The following is an 18,460-nucleotide window of genomic DNA, read 5'->3' as shown; positions in this document are numbered from 1 at the left end:
CAAATTGTATTCCTATTGGCTTAAACCATAAAAGTCTTATTGACTATTATTGGTAATAGCAGTGTTTATCCATTGGTTCAGGACATGAGTATGCAGAGCATTTGAATTGGAAATGATGACTGTTTAGTTTTGAGCATGATAAAATTGAATTGCACATTAAAAAGAAGAGTGTGTAAGAAAATTTTAATGCAAATCAAAGTTAAGCAGTATTTAGAGGTGAACTGTAGACTAATATACAAACATTATTCAAGAAAAAATGAGATTGAAAACAAGAACCAAACCTTGGAAATTCATCAGGTGTGAGACAAGGGTGCACATTATCTCTTCTGTTCATCATCTATATCAGGGTTTCTCAAATTTTTTCTACGACTGAACTTCACAAATCCTGAAATTTTCACAGAACACCTTGGTTATTTTTTAATTTATTAATTAATAATTAATTGGTAATTTAGCTGATTTTTATTGTTAATTAATAATTAATAATGAATTAAACATCAATTAAAGTTTGATTTGATTGATGTTTTGATCAAGCTAATTGATTTAATTATTCAAGTAATTAATAAACTATCGTTAAATTAATTTGTGCTTATTTTCATTGACATATCCTATTCTGATCACCAAATATATTTATATTATTATTATAAGTACAGGTATCCCTTGCTTAACGCGGGATTTGATTAACGCTCCGAAATTAATTGCGGCAAGAGTTTTGATTAACGTGCGCCTTTAACCCTGCGGAACTCGCAGCTGATCTAACAGACACATGCAAAATGTTTAATATAAATATTCTTACACAATTCACTGTATAGCTTGGAGATCAGGCGTAGTTGTGCATTCATATGTTGTGAGTAATATTCCGCACTGTTTTTTGCTGTCAGTTTAGTTTAACACATGTTATGTAAAGGTTTGTGATATTTGACAGTAAATTGTATCTGAGAGATACCGCGACCTCTGATGTCAGTATAGTATGTTTTTTTTTTTATTCTTTGTTCAATAATTTCTAGATTGTAACTGAAAATAAATAAACTATCTTGCATTACTGAAATAGAGAACCAAAGCTTATTTATCATACATGTCCTCTAGGAGATGTGCTTTACATTATGGAAGATACTAAGGAAAGTGATCTGGAGCTTACTCCACCTTTACTACGAGTTGCCCATAAGATTGCTTATGCTTGTATCTGCTGGAACTTTTAGTTTCTATATATTCGGCTATGAAATAATGTTGGATTCAATATCCACTTAATTTGTACCATCATGTATTATATTTGCAGTGTTTTTTCTTTATGTTTTATTGCTTGTTTGCCTAGGTCTGGAGAGTCATTTTGCTTGTTATCATAGAATTTATGCTGATAAGAAAAAAATTAAAACTCTTCAAACGACTCTTGATAACTTCTTTTGATAAAAAAAAAATTGCAGTAAATAATGTAGGTACAAGCATTTATTAAACATTTACTTTGCATTCATTTTTTATCTTTCCTAAAAGAGTACGTATTTTAAACAAATTATTAATACAGTAATCGATCATGGATGAATTGTAATTTTTACCATTGATTATTACATTTGATTAACGCAATTTTGATATACACGGTAACATTGAGGCATTAATTAACCGCGTTAATCGAGGGATACCTGTACTTATGAGTGAAGATTGCTGATAGTTTTCCTCTCCTTTTGTACATCCTGGAGATCTTTGTAGGCTTGAGGTGAATGACTCATTATCTGTTCCGTCAGAAACACCTTCAATAAGAGATTTCTTAATACCAAAAATAAACAAAGTGCCTTGTCTCTTATTCATATTAGAATTGAAATCTGTATTCCTATTACTTTTAAAAAAATCACAGCACTCCTGTTTCAGAGCAAGCACCTACACACTGCAATACGAACTTGCGAAGAAAGTATTCAGTATTACTAGATCTGAGAACCAGATACAGACTACTACCTTGATCTTCAATTTCAGTGGAAAAATTTTCTTTATATTTCCTTGCTGATTGGTCACTGATATTTGCAACACAGATGTTATTTCGTTCAGTTTTGAGAACAGATGATACGCCGCCCATTGTTGTAATCGGCTTGCAGGCAATTTTTATGATCGGTCATAAACGGTGGAATTCTCTTTCCCGAATGTTGAAAGATTTCGATGTGTGAAAATTAACGATAATTCATGACTATTTCCATGTTTAAAAATATGCTGCTTGGTCACTGATATTTGCAGATGTCATTTCCTTCAGTTTTGAGAACAGAAGATATGCCACCCATTGTTTATAATCCACTTGCAGGCAATTTTTATGACCCGTCATAAACAACGGTATTTCTTTTCCCGAATGTTGAAAAGTTTCAATGTGTGGAAATTAACGATACATAGATGTTATTAGGCCTTCTTGGTCTGAGCTTTGACATATTCACGAATATTATTCTCCTCAGAATATTTCTACTATAAAATATTTATTCTTAAAAAATGCTTAGAAAACTAAAATGACAAATTCCAGAACTTCTCGTGGAACACAGTTTGAGAAACCCTGATCTATATAATGATCACATTATGAAGGAAAGTGGTATTAAACTTTATCAAAATTGGAGTTGTCAATCTCAGCTCTTTAGTTTATGCAGTTGATGGTATACTTCGAAATACATCCAGTACAATTCTGCAGAATAACCTATTGCGTAATTGCTGTGATAAATTTGATATGAAAATCAGCAAAGCACTTAAGCCTCTACACTGTGTGTAGAGGCTTAAGTGCTGTGAGGACATCGTGTTGGAGGCTTAATGGATTGTATACAGCACTCAGAAAGGATTAAAAACTGAATTTAATTCTTCCTATATTTCGTCTCAGTCAATGAGACATCTTCAGGGATTACAAAAAAATAATGTAACATAAAAACAAATAACAAACAATACTAAGCCCAACCACGTGGGTGACACTAAAGTCCTATCTAGGTGGAGTGCCCTCTATGGGCAGTTGTAGGGGGCCTGGAATGCAAAGTGGGACCTCTGGTGATTAGCGTTTCCCAAATTTTAGGAAGCTTAATACAACCATATTTCTTAAGATTTGGTTGATTCCTGAGAGCTGCTGCTGATTCTAAGAATAGTCTTTCTCTTTTGAATTTGCTGTGGTGGAGCATGGTGGTTTTTTCCCATGAGATCCTGTGGGTTGTATCCATGACATGGTCAGCCAGGCCTGACTGACCATAGTCGTGCTTGCAAATGTATGACTTATCCTCCAGGCGGATAGTAGTTGATCTGCCTGTCTCTCCAAAGTATGCCAGTTTACAGGAACAGGGTACTTTATAGACTCCAGGCACTGAAGCCCATGCACACAGGCAGATACATCCATAAACGCTCTCACCACCACCCTGCTCAACAATATGGCATTATTAAAACTCTTACCAAGAGAGCCCACGATCTTTGTTCCAGTGGAACCGTCCTTACAACTGAGCCTGACCACATACACAACCCTTTCCTCCTCAATGGCTACAGTGATCACAGCATTAAAAAAATAATCAGGTCCTCCCCCATTCCTCGGTCTTCTCTTCAAAAAGAGTTTAGAAATGCCCTCATCATACCCTACATCCGTGGCACATTTGAAAAAATGGCCAAGATTTTAAAAAAGTACAACCCACACACAGCATTTAAGCCCCACCGCAAACTTGCTACCCTTATCTGCTCTACAAAAGATCAGCTCCCTCCTCTCTTAGTGCCTGGAGTCTATAAAGTACCCTGTTCCTGTAAACTGATATACTTTGAACAGACAGGCAGATCAACTACTATCTGCCTGGAGGAACATAAGTCATACATTTGCAAGCACGACTATGGTCAGTCAGGCCTGGCTGGCCATGTCTTGGATACAACCCACAGGATCTCATGGGAAAAAATCACCATGCTCCACCACAGCAAATTCAAAAGAGAAAGACTATTCTTAGAATCAGCAGCAGCTCTCAGGAATCAACCAAATCTTAAGAAATATGGTTGTATCAAGCTTCCTAAGATTTGGGAAACGCTTATCATCAGAGATCCCACTTTACATTCCAGGCCACCTACAACCGCCCAAAAAGGGTGCTCCACCTAGATAGGACTTTAGAGTCACCCACGTGGTTGGGCTTAGTATTGCTTGTTATTTGTTTTTGTTACATTTTTTTTTTTTTTTTTTTTTTTTTTTGTAATCCCTTAAGATGTCTCATTGACTGAGATGAAATATAGGAAGAATTAAATTCAGTTTTTAATCCTTTCTCAGTGCTGTATACAATCCATTCAGCCGCCAACATGACAGCAAAAAGACAAAGACTGAAAATAGACAGAAATAATGAAAACATCAGCTGCATCTAGAATGGAGAATAGAAAGTATTCAACATTTCAACTATTTAACCACAATTTTTAGTGAAGAGGCACATTAAATTTGGAAGACAGCAGAATTAGCAAAGTTGGAATGTTATGTAGTCAATTGAATACGTTCATGTGCAATAACAGAGAAATTAGTCAAAATGCTTAAACTAGCTATATGCAAGACAGTTTTCAAACCAATTTTAGCTTATGGGTCTGATAACTTGGTTAGAAATAAAATATTTGATCAAATATTGGAGACTACAGATACGAGCATTCTGAGAAAGTTGTGATAGGTTTCACGGTATAAAAAGAACACAGATGGTTAAGAAAATAACTATTTATTAACTTAAAAGCTAATATTTCGCTGGTAATATATCCAGCATCTTCAGAGCACACAACACGAAAAGTTTGTTACAAAGGCAAGACAACCACAATCCGGTGTAACAGTGGGGACAGTATAAGTGATTGCAGCGTGCAATACAAGACTAAAGTCCTAATATGGTGCCATCTAGGTAAAAAAAAAAAAAAAACTAGATGGCACCATATTAGGACTAGTCTTGTGTTGCATGCTGCAATCACTTATACTGTCCCCACTGTTACACCGGATTATGGTTGTCTTGCCTTTGCAACAAACTTTGTGTTGTGTGCTCTGAAGATGCTGGATATATTACCAGCGAAATATTAGCTTTTAAGTTAATAAATAGTCATTTTCTTAACCATCTGTGTTCTTTTTATACCGTGAAACCTATCATAACATGTCTGACGAACACATAAGCCTATCCATGCGTTCTGAGAAAGATTTGGAAAGTGAACAGATGGCATCATTGGCTGTATCATGTTAAAAATAAAGATATTAGCAAAGAACTAGACATTATTAGCATTCGGGGATGTATTAGCGAAGCTAATCTCAGGTCGTATGCTCATTTTAAATGGAATGGGAGCTTGAAGATTAGCAAAACAAGTGTTCTTTGCCAAAGGGGTGGGGCTGGAAAGCGACCCAGAGAAGACCAATGTCTAGTAGGATGGATAAATTAAGAAGTCTTAGAAGACCAAAATATAAGATCTGATAATATTGGAGTTTTGATGGATAACAGAGTAATAGGAAGTTGATAATGATGTAATGTTTTCTAGTAGTACTATCATAATATGCTGTTATGATAGTACACCCTGTCAGGAATTTGATGATGATAGATCCTATCAGGAAAGTTTACTCATTTTCACATTCATGTTAATAAAATTGCTTTGGAGTGACTGGTTGAATTTCTTTTTAGGAATCAATTGTAGCATTATTTTTCATTAGGATGTGATGTGCTTGTTAAATATTATCCTGACAATGCATGCAAAACATTGTTTGTAATTATACATTTAAAAATAACTTGTTTATTAGTGAAATTTTATGGCTGCAAGTTCAGTAAAAAAAAAAAAAAAAAAAAAGTTTAATAGTTCTTATGTACAATAGAAATTATACACTGACTAGTTTCACACACTAAGGACAATTGGTTCTTTGTGGTGGTAAATTAAAAAAAAAATTACATATAAAGTATTAGAATAGTACCAAAAGAAGGCATCAGTGATGCTTGATGCACATTAACTGTCTTCTACGATTGTTTGGAGGTGATTACTGGCAAAATTTCAAGCACATTGAGAGATCTGATAATGACTTCTAGATATCATTCATTCACATGGCTCCTTTACCAGAAAACAGGGATTCATCTATGACGTTAGAAATTCATTAATCAGTTCTTTTAACATACCCAAGTTTAGCTTTTACAATAGTCACCTGAAATAATCCTAGAAGAGACATACAACATGCATTATACATCATCAATGCTGTGTTTTGATTGTTACTTTTATAACAATTTATCTGATTTTTTTAAAATTTGCAATCTTTTTTCCCCTTGCTGAACTTGTAGTTATAAAATTTTCCTAATAAGCATGAATATATTTGATGGTGAAATCAAGCACTATATTACTTAAAAAATTTAAAGGTGCAAAGACTTCTCTCTTATCTTTTTAAAAAAGATTTTGTCATTTGCAAAATCATATATTTTTTAAAAAGATGCAGAGATAATGAAATTATAATGAAATGAAACAACATGTTGAATAAAAAAAAAGGTTAATAAATCTAATATAAATCTAATACTTTCTTCACTCTCTTTGAAATAATTTATTCTACTGGATTTGCTATTGACAAGTATGATTATTTATGCTTTGATCTATGCTGCTATAAAGCCAACATAATGAATGCTGATCTGTAGGACACTGGTCAATCTTTTCAAAAAAAAAAAAGAAAAGAAAAAAAAGCCAATTGTCTTCCCCAGAAATCTGCAAATGATGTTGCATCACAAGCCATTGTCTTTCATTTATCATCTTCTATCACATCTTTTAGCAGTATCACTAATTTAGGGGGGAAAAAAAATTATAATCCTCAGGGCAGAAAAAGGCGATGTGAAATTTGTCATGACATTGCAAACTATGATTCCAAAATCTCTCATGCTTGCAAATCCTTCATCTTACTCCATTTTAGACAATGATTGATCCTACCTGGGTGATGACTCAAAAAGAAACTTATATTAAATTGGCTTTGCAACTTTGCCATATTGGTCAATAGAAATGAAACAAACTTGTCTCTTCATCTTTTAACTCCCGGGTTATGAAGTCTTACCTTAAATTCCCAAGAATGATTTTCCTCTGAGAACCATAGTTGGTGGGGTAAGCTCACCTACTTATTTATTATGAAAATATCTTGCTAGATATCTAAGACTACAGATGTAATCTTTCATCATTAATATAGTCCTTTTTTTTTTTTCTTTCTTTTTTTTTTAAAGGGACATTTCCATGTGTTGTCTTGACATCCTTGCAGGTTTAGCTACATTGTATTCGTAGGTGAAATATTTAGCATTACTATTGAAGATCCTTTCTCACCAGATGTAACGAGACTGCTCAATTACCATTTTCAATCCAGTCATTTTTACAAACAGCTTTTTGGTCTGGCTGTGTAGAGTCCTTATATCCCCTTTCTGCAGTTTTCTTCATCTATCTGGTCAAGATATGCTAATGACATATTTATAGTATCTGATTTTAAATAACTTTCTTTTTTCTTAGTTCATTCCATCCAACAATTCAATTAACATTAGAATTAGAGTAAAGATTGGCTACCTTTTCCTGGTGTTCTAATCTCAAAAAACTAGAATGCATTATTTCATTGGGCATTAACTTGATCCATCCTGCTAGATGCTGTCTTCATGCATCAGCTCTCTCTCTCTCTCCCAAAAAATAAGCATAATTCACACACACAATAAAAGAAGCAGTTTCTATTTTAAAAAGTTAAACTAGACTTTTCTCTCTCAGTTCCTCCTTGATAGATATTCCAAGAATATCATTCAGAGGATACTATTTTCCTAATACTTCTTTCTCGATCTAAATTCCAACGTTCGGTACAAAGACTGTATCCACCACATACATCAGAAATCTTTCCGTCAAGATTACTGCACCACTCCAATCATGATATCAGTTGCTTACAAACCTATTCAAATATTCTTAGCCTTCTTAAATCTGAAAGAAAGTAATTCCTTCTTCTAATATCCAGGCAGAATTCACTATTCTTCTAGAATGCAGAATTCACTATTCTTCTAGTCTGCCATACATATGTTAAACAAGCAATAGTTTTAAAATATGAAAGAAGGAATTAAAGATGCCAAAAATTATCTTGTTTAATCCATTATCCAAGTGTAAGTAAGCAAAGTTTGCATGTGAAGTATCTTTGTGACTAGGAAGCTTGTATATAGAAGTTAATGACTTCTAATCAATTTCCTTGGTACTTTAATTTAATGGATAACCAAGTGAAAAAACTAATCCAGAGCATTTTAATAGCAAGGTGTTACACCTTTTCACTACTTGTATATGGGAAATATATGGCTTCTGCATTACTACAACCTTGGTATCTCTTCTGGGTCTGGCTATTGACTAATGAGACCTCAGTAAAGATCAAACTGGTCTGGGTGGTTTCCCTTCCCTAATGCATAGCATTATACACACCTGAAAGGATGTGTGCTTTGCATTATGGGATACTAATTTAATCCTCTGCTTTTGACCATCTGTGGCTCAATGTTTCCTTGTCCCATTTAGTAATTCATTTGTTGCATTTACCAGGCTTCTGACACTGATATCCACTCAGATCTTTTCACATTCCTTTTCATGAAACTTGACCACCAAATAGTATCTTCTTGGTGACCTCAATGTCCACAGTTCCAACTGATTCTCCTATTCCAACATCACTAACTGAGTAGGACAAGAAGCAGAAGTCTTTGATATAAGTAATGACCTAACACAAATTGTACATCTCTCACTCGAATTGCTGATAACTCTCTTCACTTTGCAAATGCTCGGGAACTCTTTTTGACCAGTTATCCTTCCACCACTCATCTCAGCAACCCAGACCACAATCTGGCAAGAGTTTCCTCTCTCACAGAACGCCCTTCCTCCAACCACTCCTAACCTTGCATCCTCTGGCACTACAAAGGAGCCAGTTAGGATGCCGTCTGGAATTTCTACCCCTTCTTTCCATGGTCTGACTACTGCTTTCACTCACCTGACCCTTACACCTGCTGTGAATGAGTCACTGAAATTATTCTCACTGGTATGAAGGCTTTCATCCTCATTCAACCCATAATCCTCATCCACTATCCAAGCCCTGGTTCAACAGAAAATGTATCAGAGCAGTCGAAGAATAAAATTCAGCTTGCAGCATGTGGTTCACATCTAGAACTCCAGCTTCATACTCTGTCTATATCAGAGAATGCAACATATGCGGATCCAAATCCGATTTCATAAATGCCAACAGCAGAAAACTTGTCTCCTGTCAAATGAAAGCTTCTGGTCCCTTGCTAAGGCCATTGGACCAACTTCTGCTACCCTGCACTTCCATCTCTTTCTCTTCTTTATGGTACCACTGTTACTTCACCCAAATATAAAACTGACCTCCTGGCATCACTTTTCCTCAAACTCCTGCATAGATGACCAAAGGAAATCACCTCCTACCATACTGGAATGCAAGCACCATGTGCCTCCTATAGTTTTTCAACATAAAGAAATCAGGAGACTACTAAATAACTTAGATACAAAAAAGGTTCTGGTTCCGATCGCATCTCTCACTCTCCAGTTGTTCTCATGCATTGTACTCCAGAGCTAACACTTATCCTGCAATTTATTATACTTATTATACTTATATGGTACTTATCCCAATGCATGGAAACAATCTTATATCCTTATTCTGAAAAAGGGGTGATGAAAGGCTACCAGCAAACTACTGACAAATCCCAACCTCTGTCCTCTCCAGAATAATGGAGAAAATCATCACTAGCCAACTCCTATACTACTAGAGGCCCACCAATTGATCAGTGACCACCAGTATGAATTCTGCCATTGAAGATCCATAACTGACCTCTTCGATTACATTGCCCCACTGAACACGTACCATGGAAAGGTTCAAAGAAACTTGTGCTGTTGCTCTTGACATTTCCAAAGCTTTTGACCTTTCATGGTATTAAAGCCTACTTAACAAATTGCCATCCTTTTGTCTCCTTATTGCTTTCTGTAATTGGGTAGTGTCAGCTTTCTCTCTGGTCATTCTCTACCAGTCGTGACAGATAACTCCTTCTCTTTGAACTTCACCACTAATGCTGGAGTGCCTCAAGACTCACAATAACCACTAATCCAGGAGTGTCAAACTCAATTGGACCACTAGCCATTTGCTATAAAAATGTATTTCAAATGGGCCGCAAAAAATTTTCTACTAAAAAATCTGCACTAATTAGAATCGAAGGGAAGGGAAAGAATGAGTATAAATAAATTGGAAAATTAATAATAAAAATTTTATTTATTCTAAGTCATTACAAGACATTAAATAATAGTATAATGATTATAACAACTAAAAAAAAAAATTTTTTTTTATTATATTACCAAAGCAATGGCAGACATGCATCTCCCTTCTTAAAGACATACCAGTCTTTAAGAAGGGAGACCAGAAGGATTGCAGTAACTATCGTGGCATCTCTCTGCTCAGCCTGCCTGGGAAAGTGTATGCTAAGTGCTTGGAAAGATGGTGCAGGAGCATAGTTGAGTCAAAGTTCCAGGAAGAACAATGTGGCTTTCATCCTGTTAGAAGCACAACTGACCAAATCTTCACTTTAAGGCAAGTCTTTGAGAAATCTTGGGAATATGCCAAGAATGTCTACACATGTTTTGTGGACTTGGAGAAGGCATATGACCGGGTTCCTCGGGATAAGCTTTGGCAAGTAGTACAGGAGCATGGAGTGGATGGTCAACTATTAGCTGCCATCAAGTCCCTGTATGAATGCCTAGAGTTTTGTGTCAGGGTAAACAGCACAAAGTCTGAACCTTTCACAGTTTCCGTTGGCCTCTGCCAAGGGTGTGTTCTGTCACCCCCTCCTTTTCATAATATTTATAGACTGGATTGATAGGCACAGCCGAGGCAGTGAGTGTGTTAGAATTGGAAAATGTAGCATTGGACGTCTGCTTTTTGCAGATGACCTAGTTCTGCTTAGCTCTTCCACAGATGACCTCCAGCAGACCCTGGATAGGTTTGTAGCTGTTTGTGCAGACGCCAGAATGAAGATCAGTGTGGCCAAAACTGAAACATTTGTGGTCTCAAGACAACCATCCCAGTGCACTCTAAATGTAAGTGGAGTCCCAATGAGACAGGTGGAGAAGTTTAAATACCTTGGGTCCATATTCACGGATGATGGAAAATGGGACGTAGAGCTAGATACTCGAATTGGCTTAGCAAGCTCAATATTGCGGGAGCTTGGCCGTTCGGTAGTATTGAAGCGGGAGTTAAGCCAGAAGGCAAAGTTGGCTGTCTTCAATACAGTCTATGTCCCCATCCTCACCTATGGTCATGAGAGTTGGGTAATGACCAAAAGAATGCGGACACAAATCCAAGCGGCTGAAATGAGGTTCCTTCGAGGGGTTGCGTGGCTGACAAAACTCGACAGAGTCAGAACCTCTGCATTTCAGGAAACCCTCAATACTCAACCGCTGCTTCCCCATGTTGAGAGATCACAGTTACGCTGGTACGGGCACCTGGTCAGAATGCCACAAGAGAGGCTCCCTCAGCAGGCCCTCTTTGCCAAGCCAGAGAGTGGGAGGCCACGTGGAAGGCCAAGGACTCGCTGGATAGATTATATCCAAAACCTTGGGTGGACACGTTTGGGAATCCCACCAGAACACCTGAGCTTGGTGGCAGAGGATCGTGACCATTGGAAGTTCCTCTTGCAGCTGTTGCCCCCACAACCCAATTAGGAAGAGTGGGCCTTGAAGATGTATGTATGTATATTAATATTTACAATATATAGCATTTAAATGAAATTAAACTGAAATTAAATTTTATTTGAACAAATAAAATATTTATACAGTCTAAAACAGTATAAAGTCTCATTAATAACCATCGCAAAAATTTACAGAGCCTCTTGTTAGTTTGAAATTTTTTGTGTTTGTGTTGAAAAAAAATACTTATATTTTTTTTTGGGTGGGGGAATTTTTTAAATGTTAATGAAAATATTTTGGGGAAAAATGATATTTTCGGGTTAAAATATATATACTTGCATAATATAATTATAGTAATTTTAAGTAATTTAATTGTAGTATTTTATTTTTTCCCTGACACTTGACAATGTTTATTGTTAACCAGCTTGCCAAAATTTGGACTCAAAGATTGAGAGCATACAATCTTCATTATGGCAGAAAGATTAACATTGGTTAGCCTTGATCTGTTGGTTGTTTTGTTACCTTTCATACATGAGAATAATTGTTCGCATAAATAGGTGTTTCCAAAATAACATAGAATATTTGCTGCAAACTTTATTTCCAGATATTGTGACCTAAATAACTGTATATTTTTGGAACACCAACTTCTTGGTATTTCTGTTTTAGAATGGAATCATTTTGGAAATCAGTAAGTTCTGTTTGAATACAAATAGGAACTTTTTCAAAATTAAGGGAAAAACGACCTGTAAAAACTTCTTCTTGCTCCTTAAAATCTTTAAATCGCCTATCAAATTCTTCTTTAATCTTTTCTAGTTTGGGACAGTATTGAGAAAAGGTAAAACCTTGATTTTTACTGTTCAACTGTTCACACTGAAAGTAATTCAGAATATTCTCTTTTAAATGATTTTGAAACAAAACCAATTTACATCTAAAACGTAAATTGGTTTTGTTTATTAACTGATCCTTCCCCTGAAGTCTGACATTTAATAAATTCAGTTTAATCCTTTATCCAAGTGTAAGCAAACAAAGTTTAAGCCTGAAGTATCTTCAGGCTTAAACTTTGATAATCTGTGTGATTATCAAAGTTTCAGGCAACCGTGTTAAAGGTGGACCAAGCTCTCATCACTCCTTGTCTCAGTATCTCCCATAATGCAAAGCACATCTCCTTGCAGACATGTATAATGCTATGCATTAAGGAAAGGGCCATTACCCCGACCGTTTTCGACCTTTATTGAGGTCTCGTCAGTGGGAGCCAGACTCAGAAGTGGTGATACTAAGGCAAAAGCAATGGAGAAGTCATATTTACCTATACGAGTTTCCAAAAGGTGTACCACCTTATTATTAAATTAAAAGGTGGTACACCTTTTGGCATCTCGTATAGGTAAATAAGCCTGTTCAGAGGAAGTTGGTATTTTTCCAAAATGCTCCACATGGCATCAAAAATGTCTTCTGCTGTAGTGGTTCCATGGATGGGAATCATTTCCAAGACCTCTTCAGTAATGTTCATATTGTCGTTGGAAGTCCGAAGAAACAGAGCAACTTGACTATGTTGTGAACATCGAAACTTGAACAACAAAGTGCAATTGAAAAGCACTGTACATCTGTGGATATTTCTTATAACTGGTCACACAGATTATCTGCCATTTCGGTTATTCTTTTTGATCACAGTATTTCTGGACAAAGAAATATTACTAAATACTTACACATTTTTGGGCTTATGTTTTCAGCTGCTTTTATCATACACTCCTTAACTAAGGAACTGTCACTAAAGGTTTGGAATGTTTTGCTAATAAATAGCTCATTTCATAACTGGCTCTCACTGCTGATTCATTGTCTTTCATAATTTTTGAAAATATTCATTGTTGACTTTGAAGTGAATTCTTCATTCTTGTTAATTTTTCTTCTCTCAGTTTACCCGCAAAGCATGAATATAGTTCTTTGTGAATTTTATTTTAGTGCCTTTTTATATTATATTCCTTGGCAACACTAATTGTTTTGTTACAAATAATGCACATAATTTTGTCCTTTGTTTGCACAGAAGTAATTCTATTCCCATTTTTCTTGAAATTTTCATCACTCATCAGCAATTTTTCTTTTTCTTGTTGTCTGAGTGAATAAATATATTATTAATAAAAAATTTTATAAAAATGTTTGAATAAAAATGCAAAAAAACCTAGACTAGTGTATGATACAATTGCAAATAAAAAAAATAAAAAAGGGATTCTCTCACAGCTAGATTATGTTGCTAGGTTGTTGTTGGATCATGTTTAGTGCACTGCCGTGCTTCAAAGATCGCTGATTAACTGTAGCAGACAATTATAAACTCATAGCCTTAATTCACATAAGCACGTATGCTGTGCATCACGTGAAGCACTGCTAGCCAATAGAATTCAAATTTTTGTCATTGTCATTGTGTGCATTGTCAGTCATCTACCCAAATAGCATCATCTTCTTTCATAGTCTATCTAGCAGAGATACTCTGAGTAATCTTCTTAGCCAACCCATTTCAGTAGTTAAGAATTTTTTCTCTTCAGCTTTTTTTGAGATTCCAGCATTCACTTCCATAGAGAAGTATTAGGAGAAGTATTATTCAAATGTTTGGAGTATTCTGGAATATTTATACACCTAGCAGCACTGACTATGCAAAGCTAATTTTCTCTCTGACACAATAGCAGAATGGCTGAATATTCTCTTCATTTTTCTGTATGGTTTAATAAAAAATTATTGCTATTTCTTTTAGCAGGCATTTATATAAGAATCCACAAGGATGCTTAAAGGTCAAGGCTATATAATTGGCAGGGACCTCCACATAGCCTTATAAGGAATGTGGAACTGACCAGGTTTCTGAACTAATGTCCAGTCCTCACCTTCTCATGATGTACTCTGTTAGGTATCTTATTCTTGGATACTGAATAAGTGAGGATGGGCTGGCAATTTGGGATTTTTATGACCAATTCATATTCCTGTTGGCTTAAATGCAAAATGATGGTACAACATGAGAGAATTTCATGCTGACTGGGGCATTGCCTAGTTAAACAGTGCCCCTGTTTTTTTGCATCAGGTAACCAGGGCAAATAGAGAAAAGTCAGTTACTGGAACAAATTCTAGAAGACATCTCAAATCAACAATCAGTACAGTTGAAGGTTGGTACCTTCAATGTAAGAAGCATCAGTGGAAATTGGATAAGTGCCAGATGGACATAATAGTTGTTAGTGAAACAAAGAAGGCAGAAACAGATGTGATCTTTCTAAGCAACAAATAAGATGTATATTCTGGCAATAACAATCAGGAAAAAGAAGAATTAGATATATCATTCATTTTTCTTGAAAGACAGGCAATATCATATAGAGTGATGTGTGTGTGTGTGGGAGGGGGGATATAAGAATGGTGAAACTGACAATAAGGCTTATTTGAGCCTATAATTCCACAGAAGGTTCTGTTAACGAAGTAGTGGAGAAATATTTCAAGGCATCATAGAACGCAGCTGATATAACAAAAAAGATAAGTTGGTGCTTGTTAGAGATCAAAGAAGCAGAGTTTGAAATGATTATCAAACATACAGAAATGTTTTTGGAAAATCTGAAGAAAAGAACAAAGCCAATAATAATAATAGTAAATCCCTGCTTGAATTCTATTCAGGACATGGATTAATTATTATTAATGCCATGTTCCAACACAAATTCTCATGGAGAGAAGGAATAAGAAAAGTCTTGTTGACTTTATTATTGTTAATAGCAGTGTTTATCCACTAGTTCAGGACACGAGAATTTGAAAGTGATGACTATTTCATTTTTGAGCAGGATAAAATTCAATTTCATATTGAAAAGAAAAAGTATTTAAGAAAGTTTTACAACAAACGAAAGTTGAGACTTTCAAAGGTGAACTCTACACTAAAATACACAAGCTTCATTCAAGAAAAAATAAAAGAGTTTGAAAACAAGAACCAAACTTTGTAGATTCTTTGGCAAACCCCGAAGAAAACATTGATTAATTCAGCCTGATAAGCATGTGGTGAGATTGTGTGTAAGAATAGAAAAATCAGAACTCCATGGTGGACTCGGGAAGTTATAGAGGCAGTCAAAGAAAAGAAGAAAGCATATTGAAAGTTCCTGGCAGTAAGTCACCCTGTGCTTTTAGAGTATACAAAAAAAATTGTAAGAAAGCAAATCACTGTGTTAAACAAGCTAACACAAAAGTCATTGGAAGATTTTGGTAAAATTTCACATGAAAAATAATATCAGGAGGGTGGCAAAATATTCTGTAGACTGTTGAAAAAGTATAGAAATGGAGGAAAGAGTACTGTGAAAGAAATCTGAGATGACAATGGTGACATGAAAACTGAAGATAAAGATATTCTAGATGTCTGAAGTAATTATTTTGAAAGACTACTAAATGAAGCAAGCACTGTCAGCATAGTGGCAGAAGACACCTAACAGGATTACATACTCGTACTTGAAGTAAAAAAAAAAGCCATCAAAAATCTGAAATGTGGAAAGGCAGCTGGAGTAGATGAAATTCGACCAGAAATGCTCAAATATTCATTATTCAGAAATGTTCAAACATTCATTTAATACATTCAAAAATTCAGAGGTATAAAAGTTTTACAGTGGCTGCATTGCACCACTGAAGACTTGGTCAGGGGGTCGAATTCTGTGTGATTGGAGCAGAGCTCTCATAGTATCTCATAGAAACATAGTATCATCTGTAAAAAGCGCAATAAAACAATTGTGAGAATTACAGAGATATTTTCTTACTGAGTATTCCTGGTGAGATTTATGCAAATATACTTGAGAAACAGCTAAAAACAGTTGTGGAAGGGAAGCTTGGTGAAGAACAAGCTATATTCAGGCCAAACAGGTGGTGAAAGTCAGATTTTCACTTTAAGACAAATAGTTGAGAGGTCTTGGGAATATAACAAGGATTTGTATTTAAGTTTCATAGATCTGGAAAAGGCATATGACAAGGTGCCAAGAGGAAACCTCTTCAAAATGCTGCTACAGCTATATGGTGTAAATGGGATGTTACATCAAGCAATATGTGTCACTATTTGAGCTCTAAGTCACCATTTAGAATTTAAGGAGGTACAGGATGGTTTGATGTTAAATCAAGTGTGTGACAAGGGTGCACATTTTATCTCCAGTGTTGCTCATTTTGAGCAACAGTGCAGATAAAATGAGATCCACATAGATATCTATGTGGATCACATTATGAAGGAAAGTAGTATTAAACTGATATCAAAATGGTTGATGTTAATTTAACAGAAAAATATGTAAGCAAACTTTTTATTCAGAAAATCTTAAAAACTTGGAGATGTTTTGGATTTTCTGACTATTTTTATTTGCAGCCATGTAATTATTTTCTCTTTGGAAGGACTCTGGTTTTAACCTGTGCCATAGCAAAGTCAACAATAAAATGCATACTGTCTTTTGTTTGTAGAAAAGCACAAAAATGATGAAAGATGAATACTGGCTTCCTTTTGATTTGATTTTCAAGTTAAGGCTAAAACAGTCCTCCTGCTTTGTGGGATATCATAAACCATAGAATTTATTGATGCGTGTTTTTTTTTTAATTAAAAAAAATGTACATGTTCCAGTTCTAAATGACAACTTTCACATGTCCTTGAGATGAGCATCAAATCATGATATGGTATTTGCAAACTATTACATTAGTTTGTCTATCTGTATTCTTGGATTATGGCTAAATGAATTAATTGAAATGCATCATTTTAAAGTCTCAATTTTTATTTTGGCTACATGGAATTTAATAAAATTGAGGATCTATGATGTATGCTGAAATGACCATCATTTAGTTTTGAGCAGGATAAAAATGAGTATTATGTTGAAAAGAAAAACTTGTAGGAGAGTTTTAAAAAGAATCAGAAGTTAATCAACTTGCAGAAGTAAATTGTATACTCAGATGCACTATTGGAGAAGGTGGAAAGAAGAAAGGAGCAGGTATTGTACATTTTGAATGGTAGACAGTTTCAGTGATAGACAATTATTAAAGCAGTTAATATGAAGTCAATAGTCTCTGTATACAGGTTGACATGTTATGAAGATATTTCACATACAAACTCTGCTTGTGCTTGGCAAAAGGTTAAAATGAATATGATTTCTGGTCAAGTATAATAGATAATTTCAAGTAGAGTGATGTGGGCAAATTTCAAAATGTAAACTTGAATACTGAGATTTGTGATCCCAAGAAGGTTTCTATTAGGGCAGAAGAGAAATTTTCAAGTAAAGAAAAAAAAAAAATCTGGTTCCCGTTGGATACCAAAGAGGAGAGTAAGAAATGAATTCCATACAAGTTGAAATGTTTTGTGAATTTGGAGAAAAGAGCTAAGCTAATAATAATAAGTACCTGCTGGATATCTCTTCATTAATAACACCATGGTCTAACATAAAGGTTTCCACATATGGGGAGAACACACAAAAAGTTAAAATAGGAAGTTAATTATCATTTCATTTTGATAATTAACTTAATTAACTAAATAAGATTTAGGTAGTTGAATTTTGTCAACTGCTGCTGCGAGACAATCTCCCAGCAATACAATCCTGCTTATCAGCTTGTTGTATTTTGAATGCTTTAATGCAGTTAGTCTGTCCATGGTTTTCTTAGTCTACCAATTAGTGTTTTTGTATTGTTTACAGTTTCTTGCTAATTTAACTATTCTTTTTATGTCCATTCTGTTAAAATGTTTATTCCATTCTAATTTCTTTTTTATCCATTCATTTATGAGTAGTAATTGACTTCAATAATCCTTTCATTTTTTTTTTTTTTTTTAATCTATTAATGCAGATGGAGTTGTTCTCCTGCAGTTGATAGTGCATCCCTAGCTTTCAAATTAATTATT

The 18,460-nt window shown here is 35.0% G+C and overlaps 1 protein-coding gene across 1 annotated transcript in view; it reads left to right on the top strand.

Annotated features, from left to right (window-relative positions):
* Pfdn5 (prefoldin 5) overlaps positions 1–18,460 on the top strand; it is a 75,934-nt gene that overhangs the window by 28,310 nt on the left and 29,164 nt on the right. The gene's annotated exons all lie outside the window — the stretch shown is intronic.

Source organism: Typopeltis vanoorti, chromosome 11 (genome assembly GCF_054136105.1).
Source record: "Typopeltis vanoorti isolate ZY-2024b chromosome 11, IOZ_Tvanoo_1.0, whole genome shotgun sequence".
Classification (NCBI taxonomy): domain Eukaryota; kingdom Metazoa; phylum Arthropoda; class Arachnida; order Uropygi; family Thelyphonidae; genus Typopeltis; species Typopeltis vanoorti.
The sequence above is the reverse complement of the archived record's forward strand: the minus strand, read 5'-3'. Positions and strand labels throughout refer to the sequence as shown.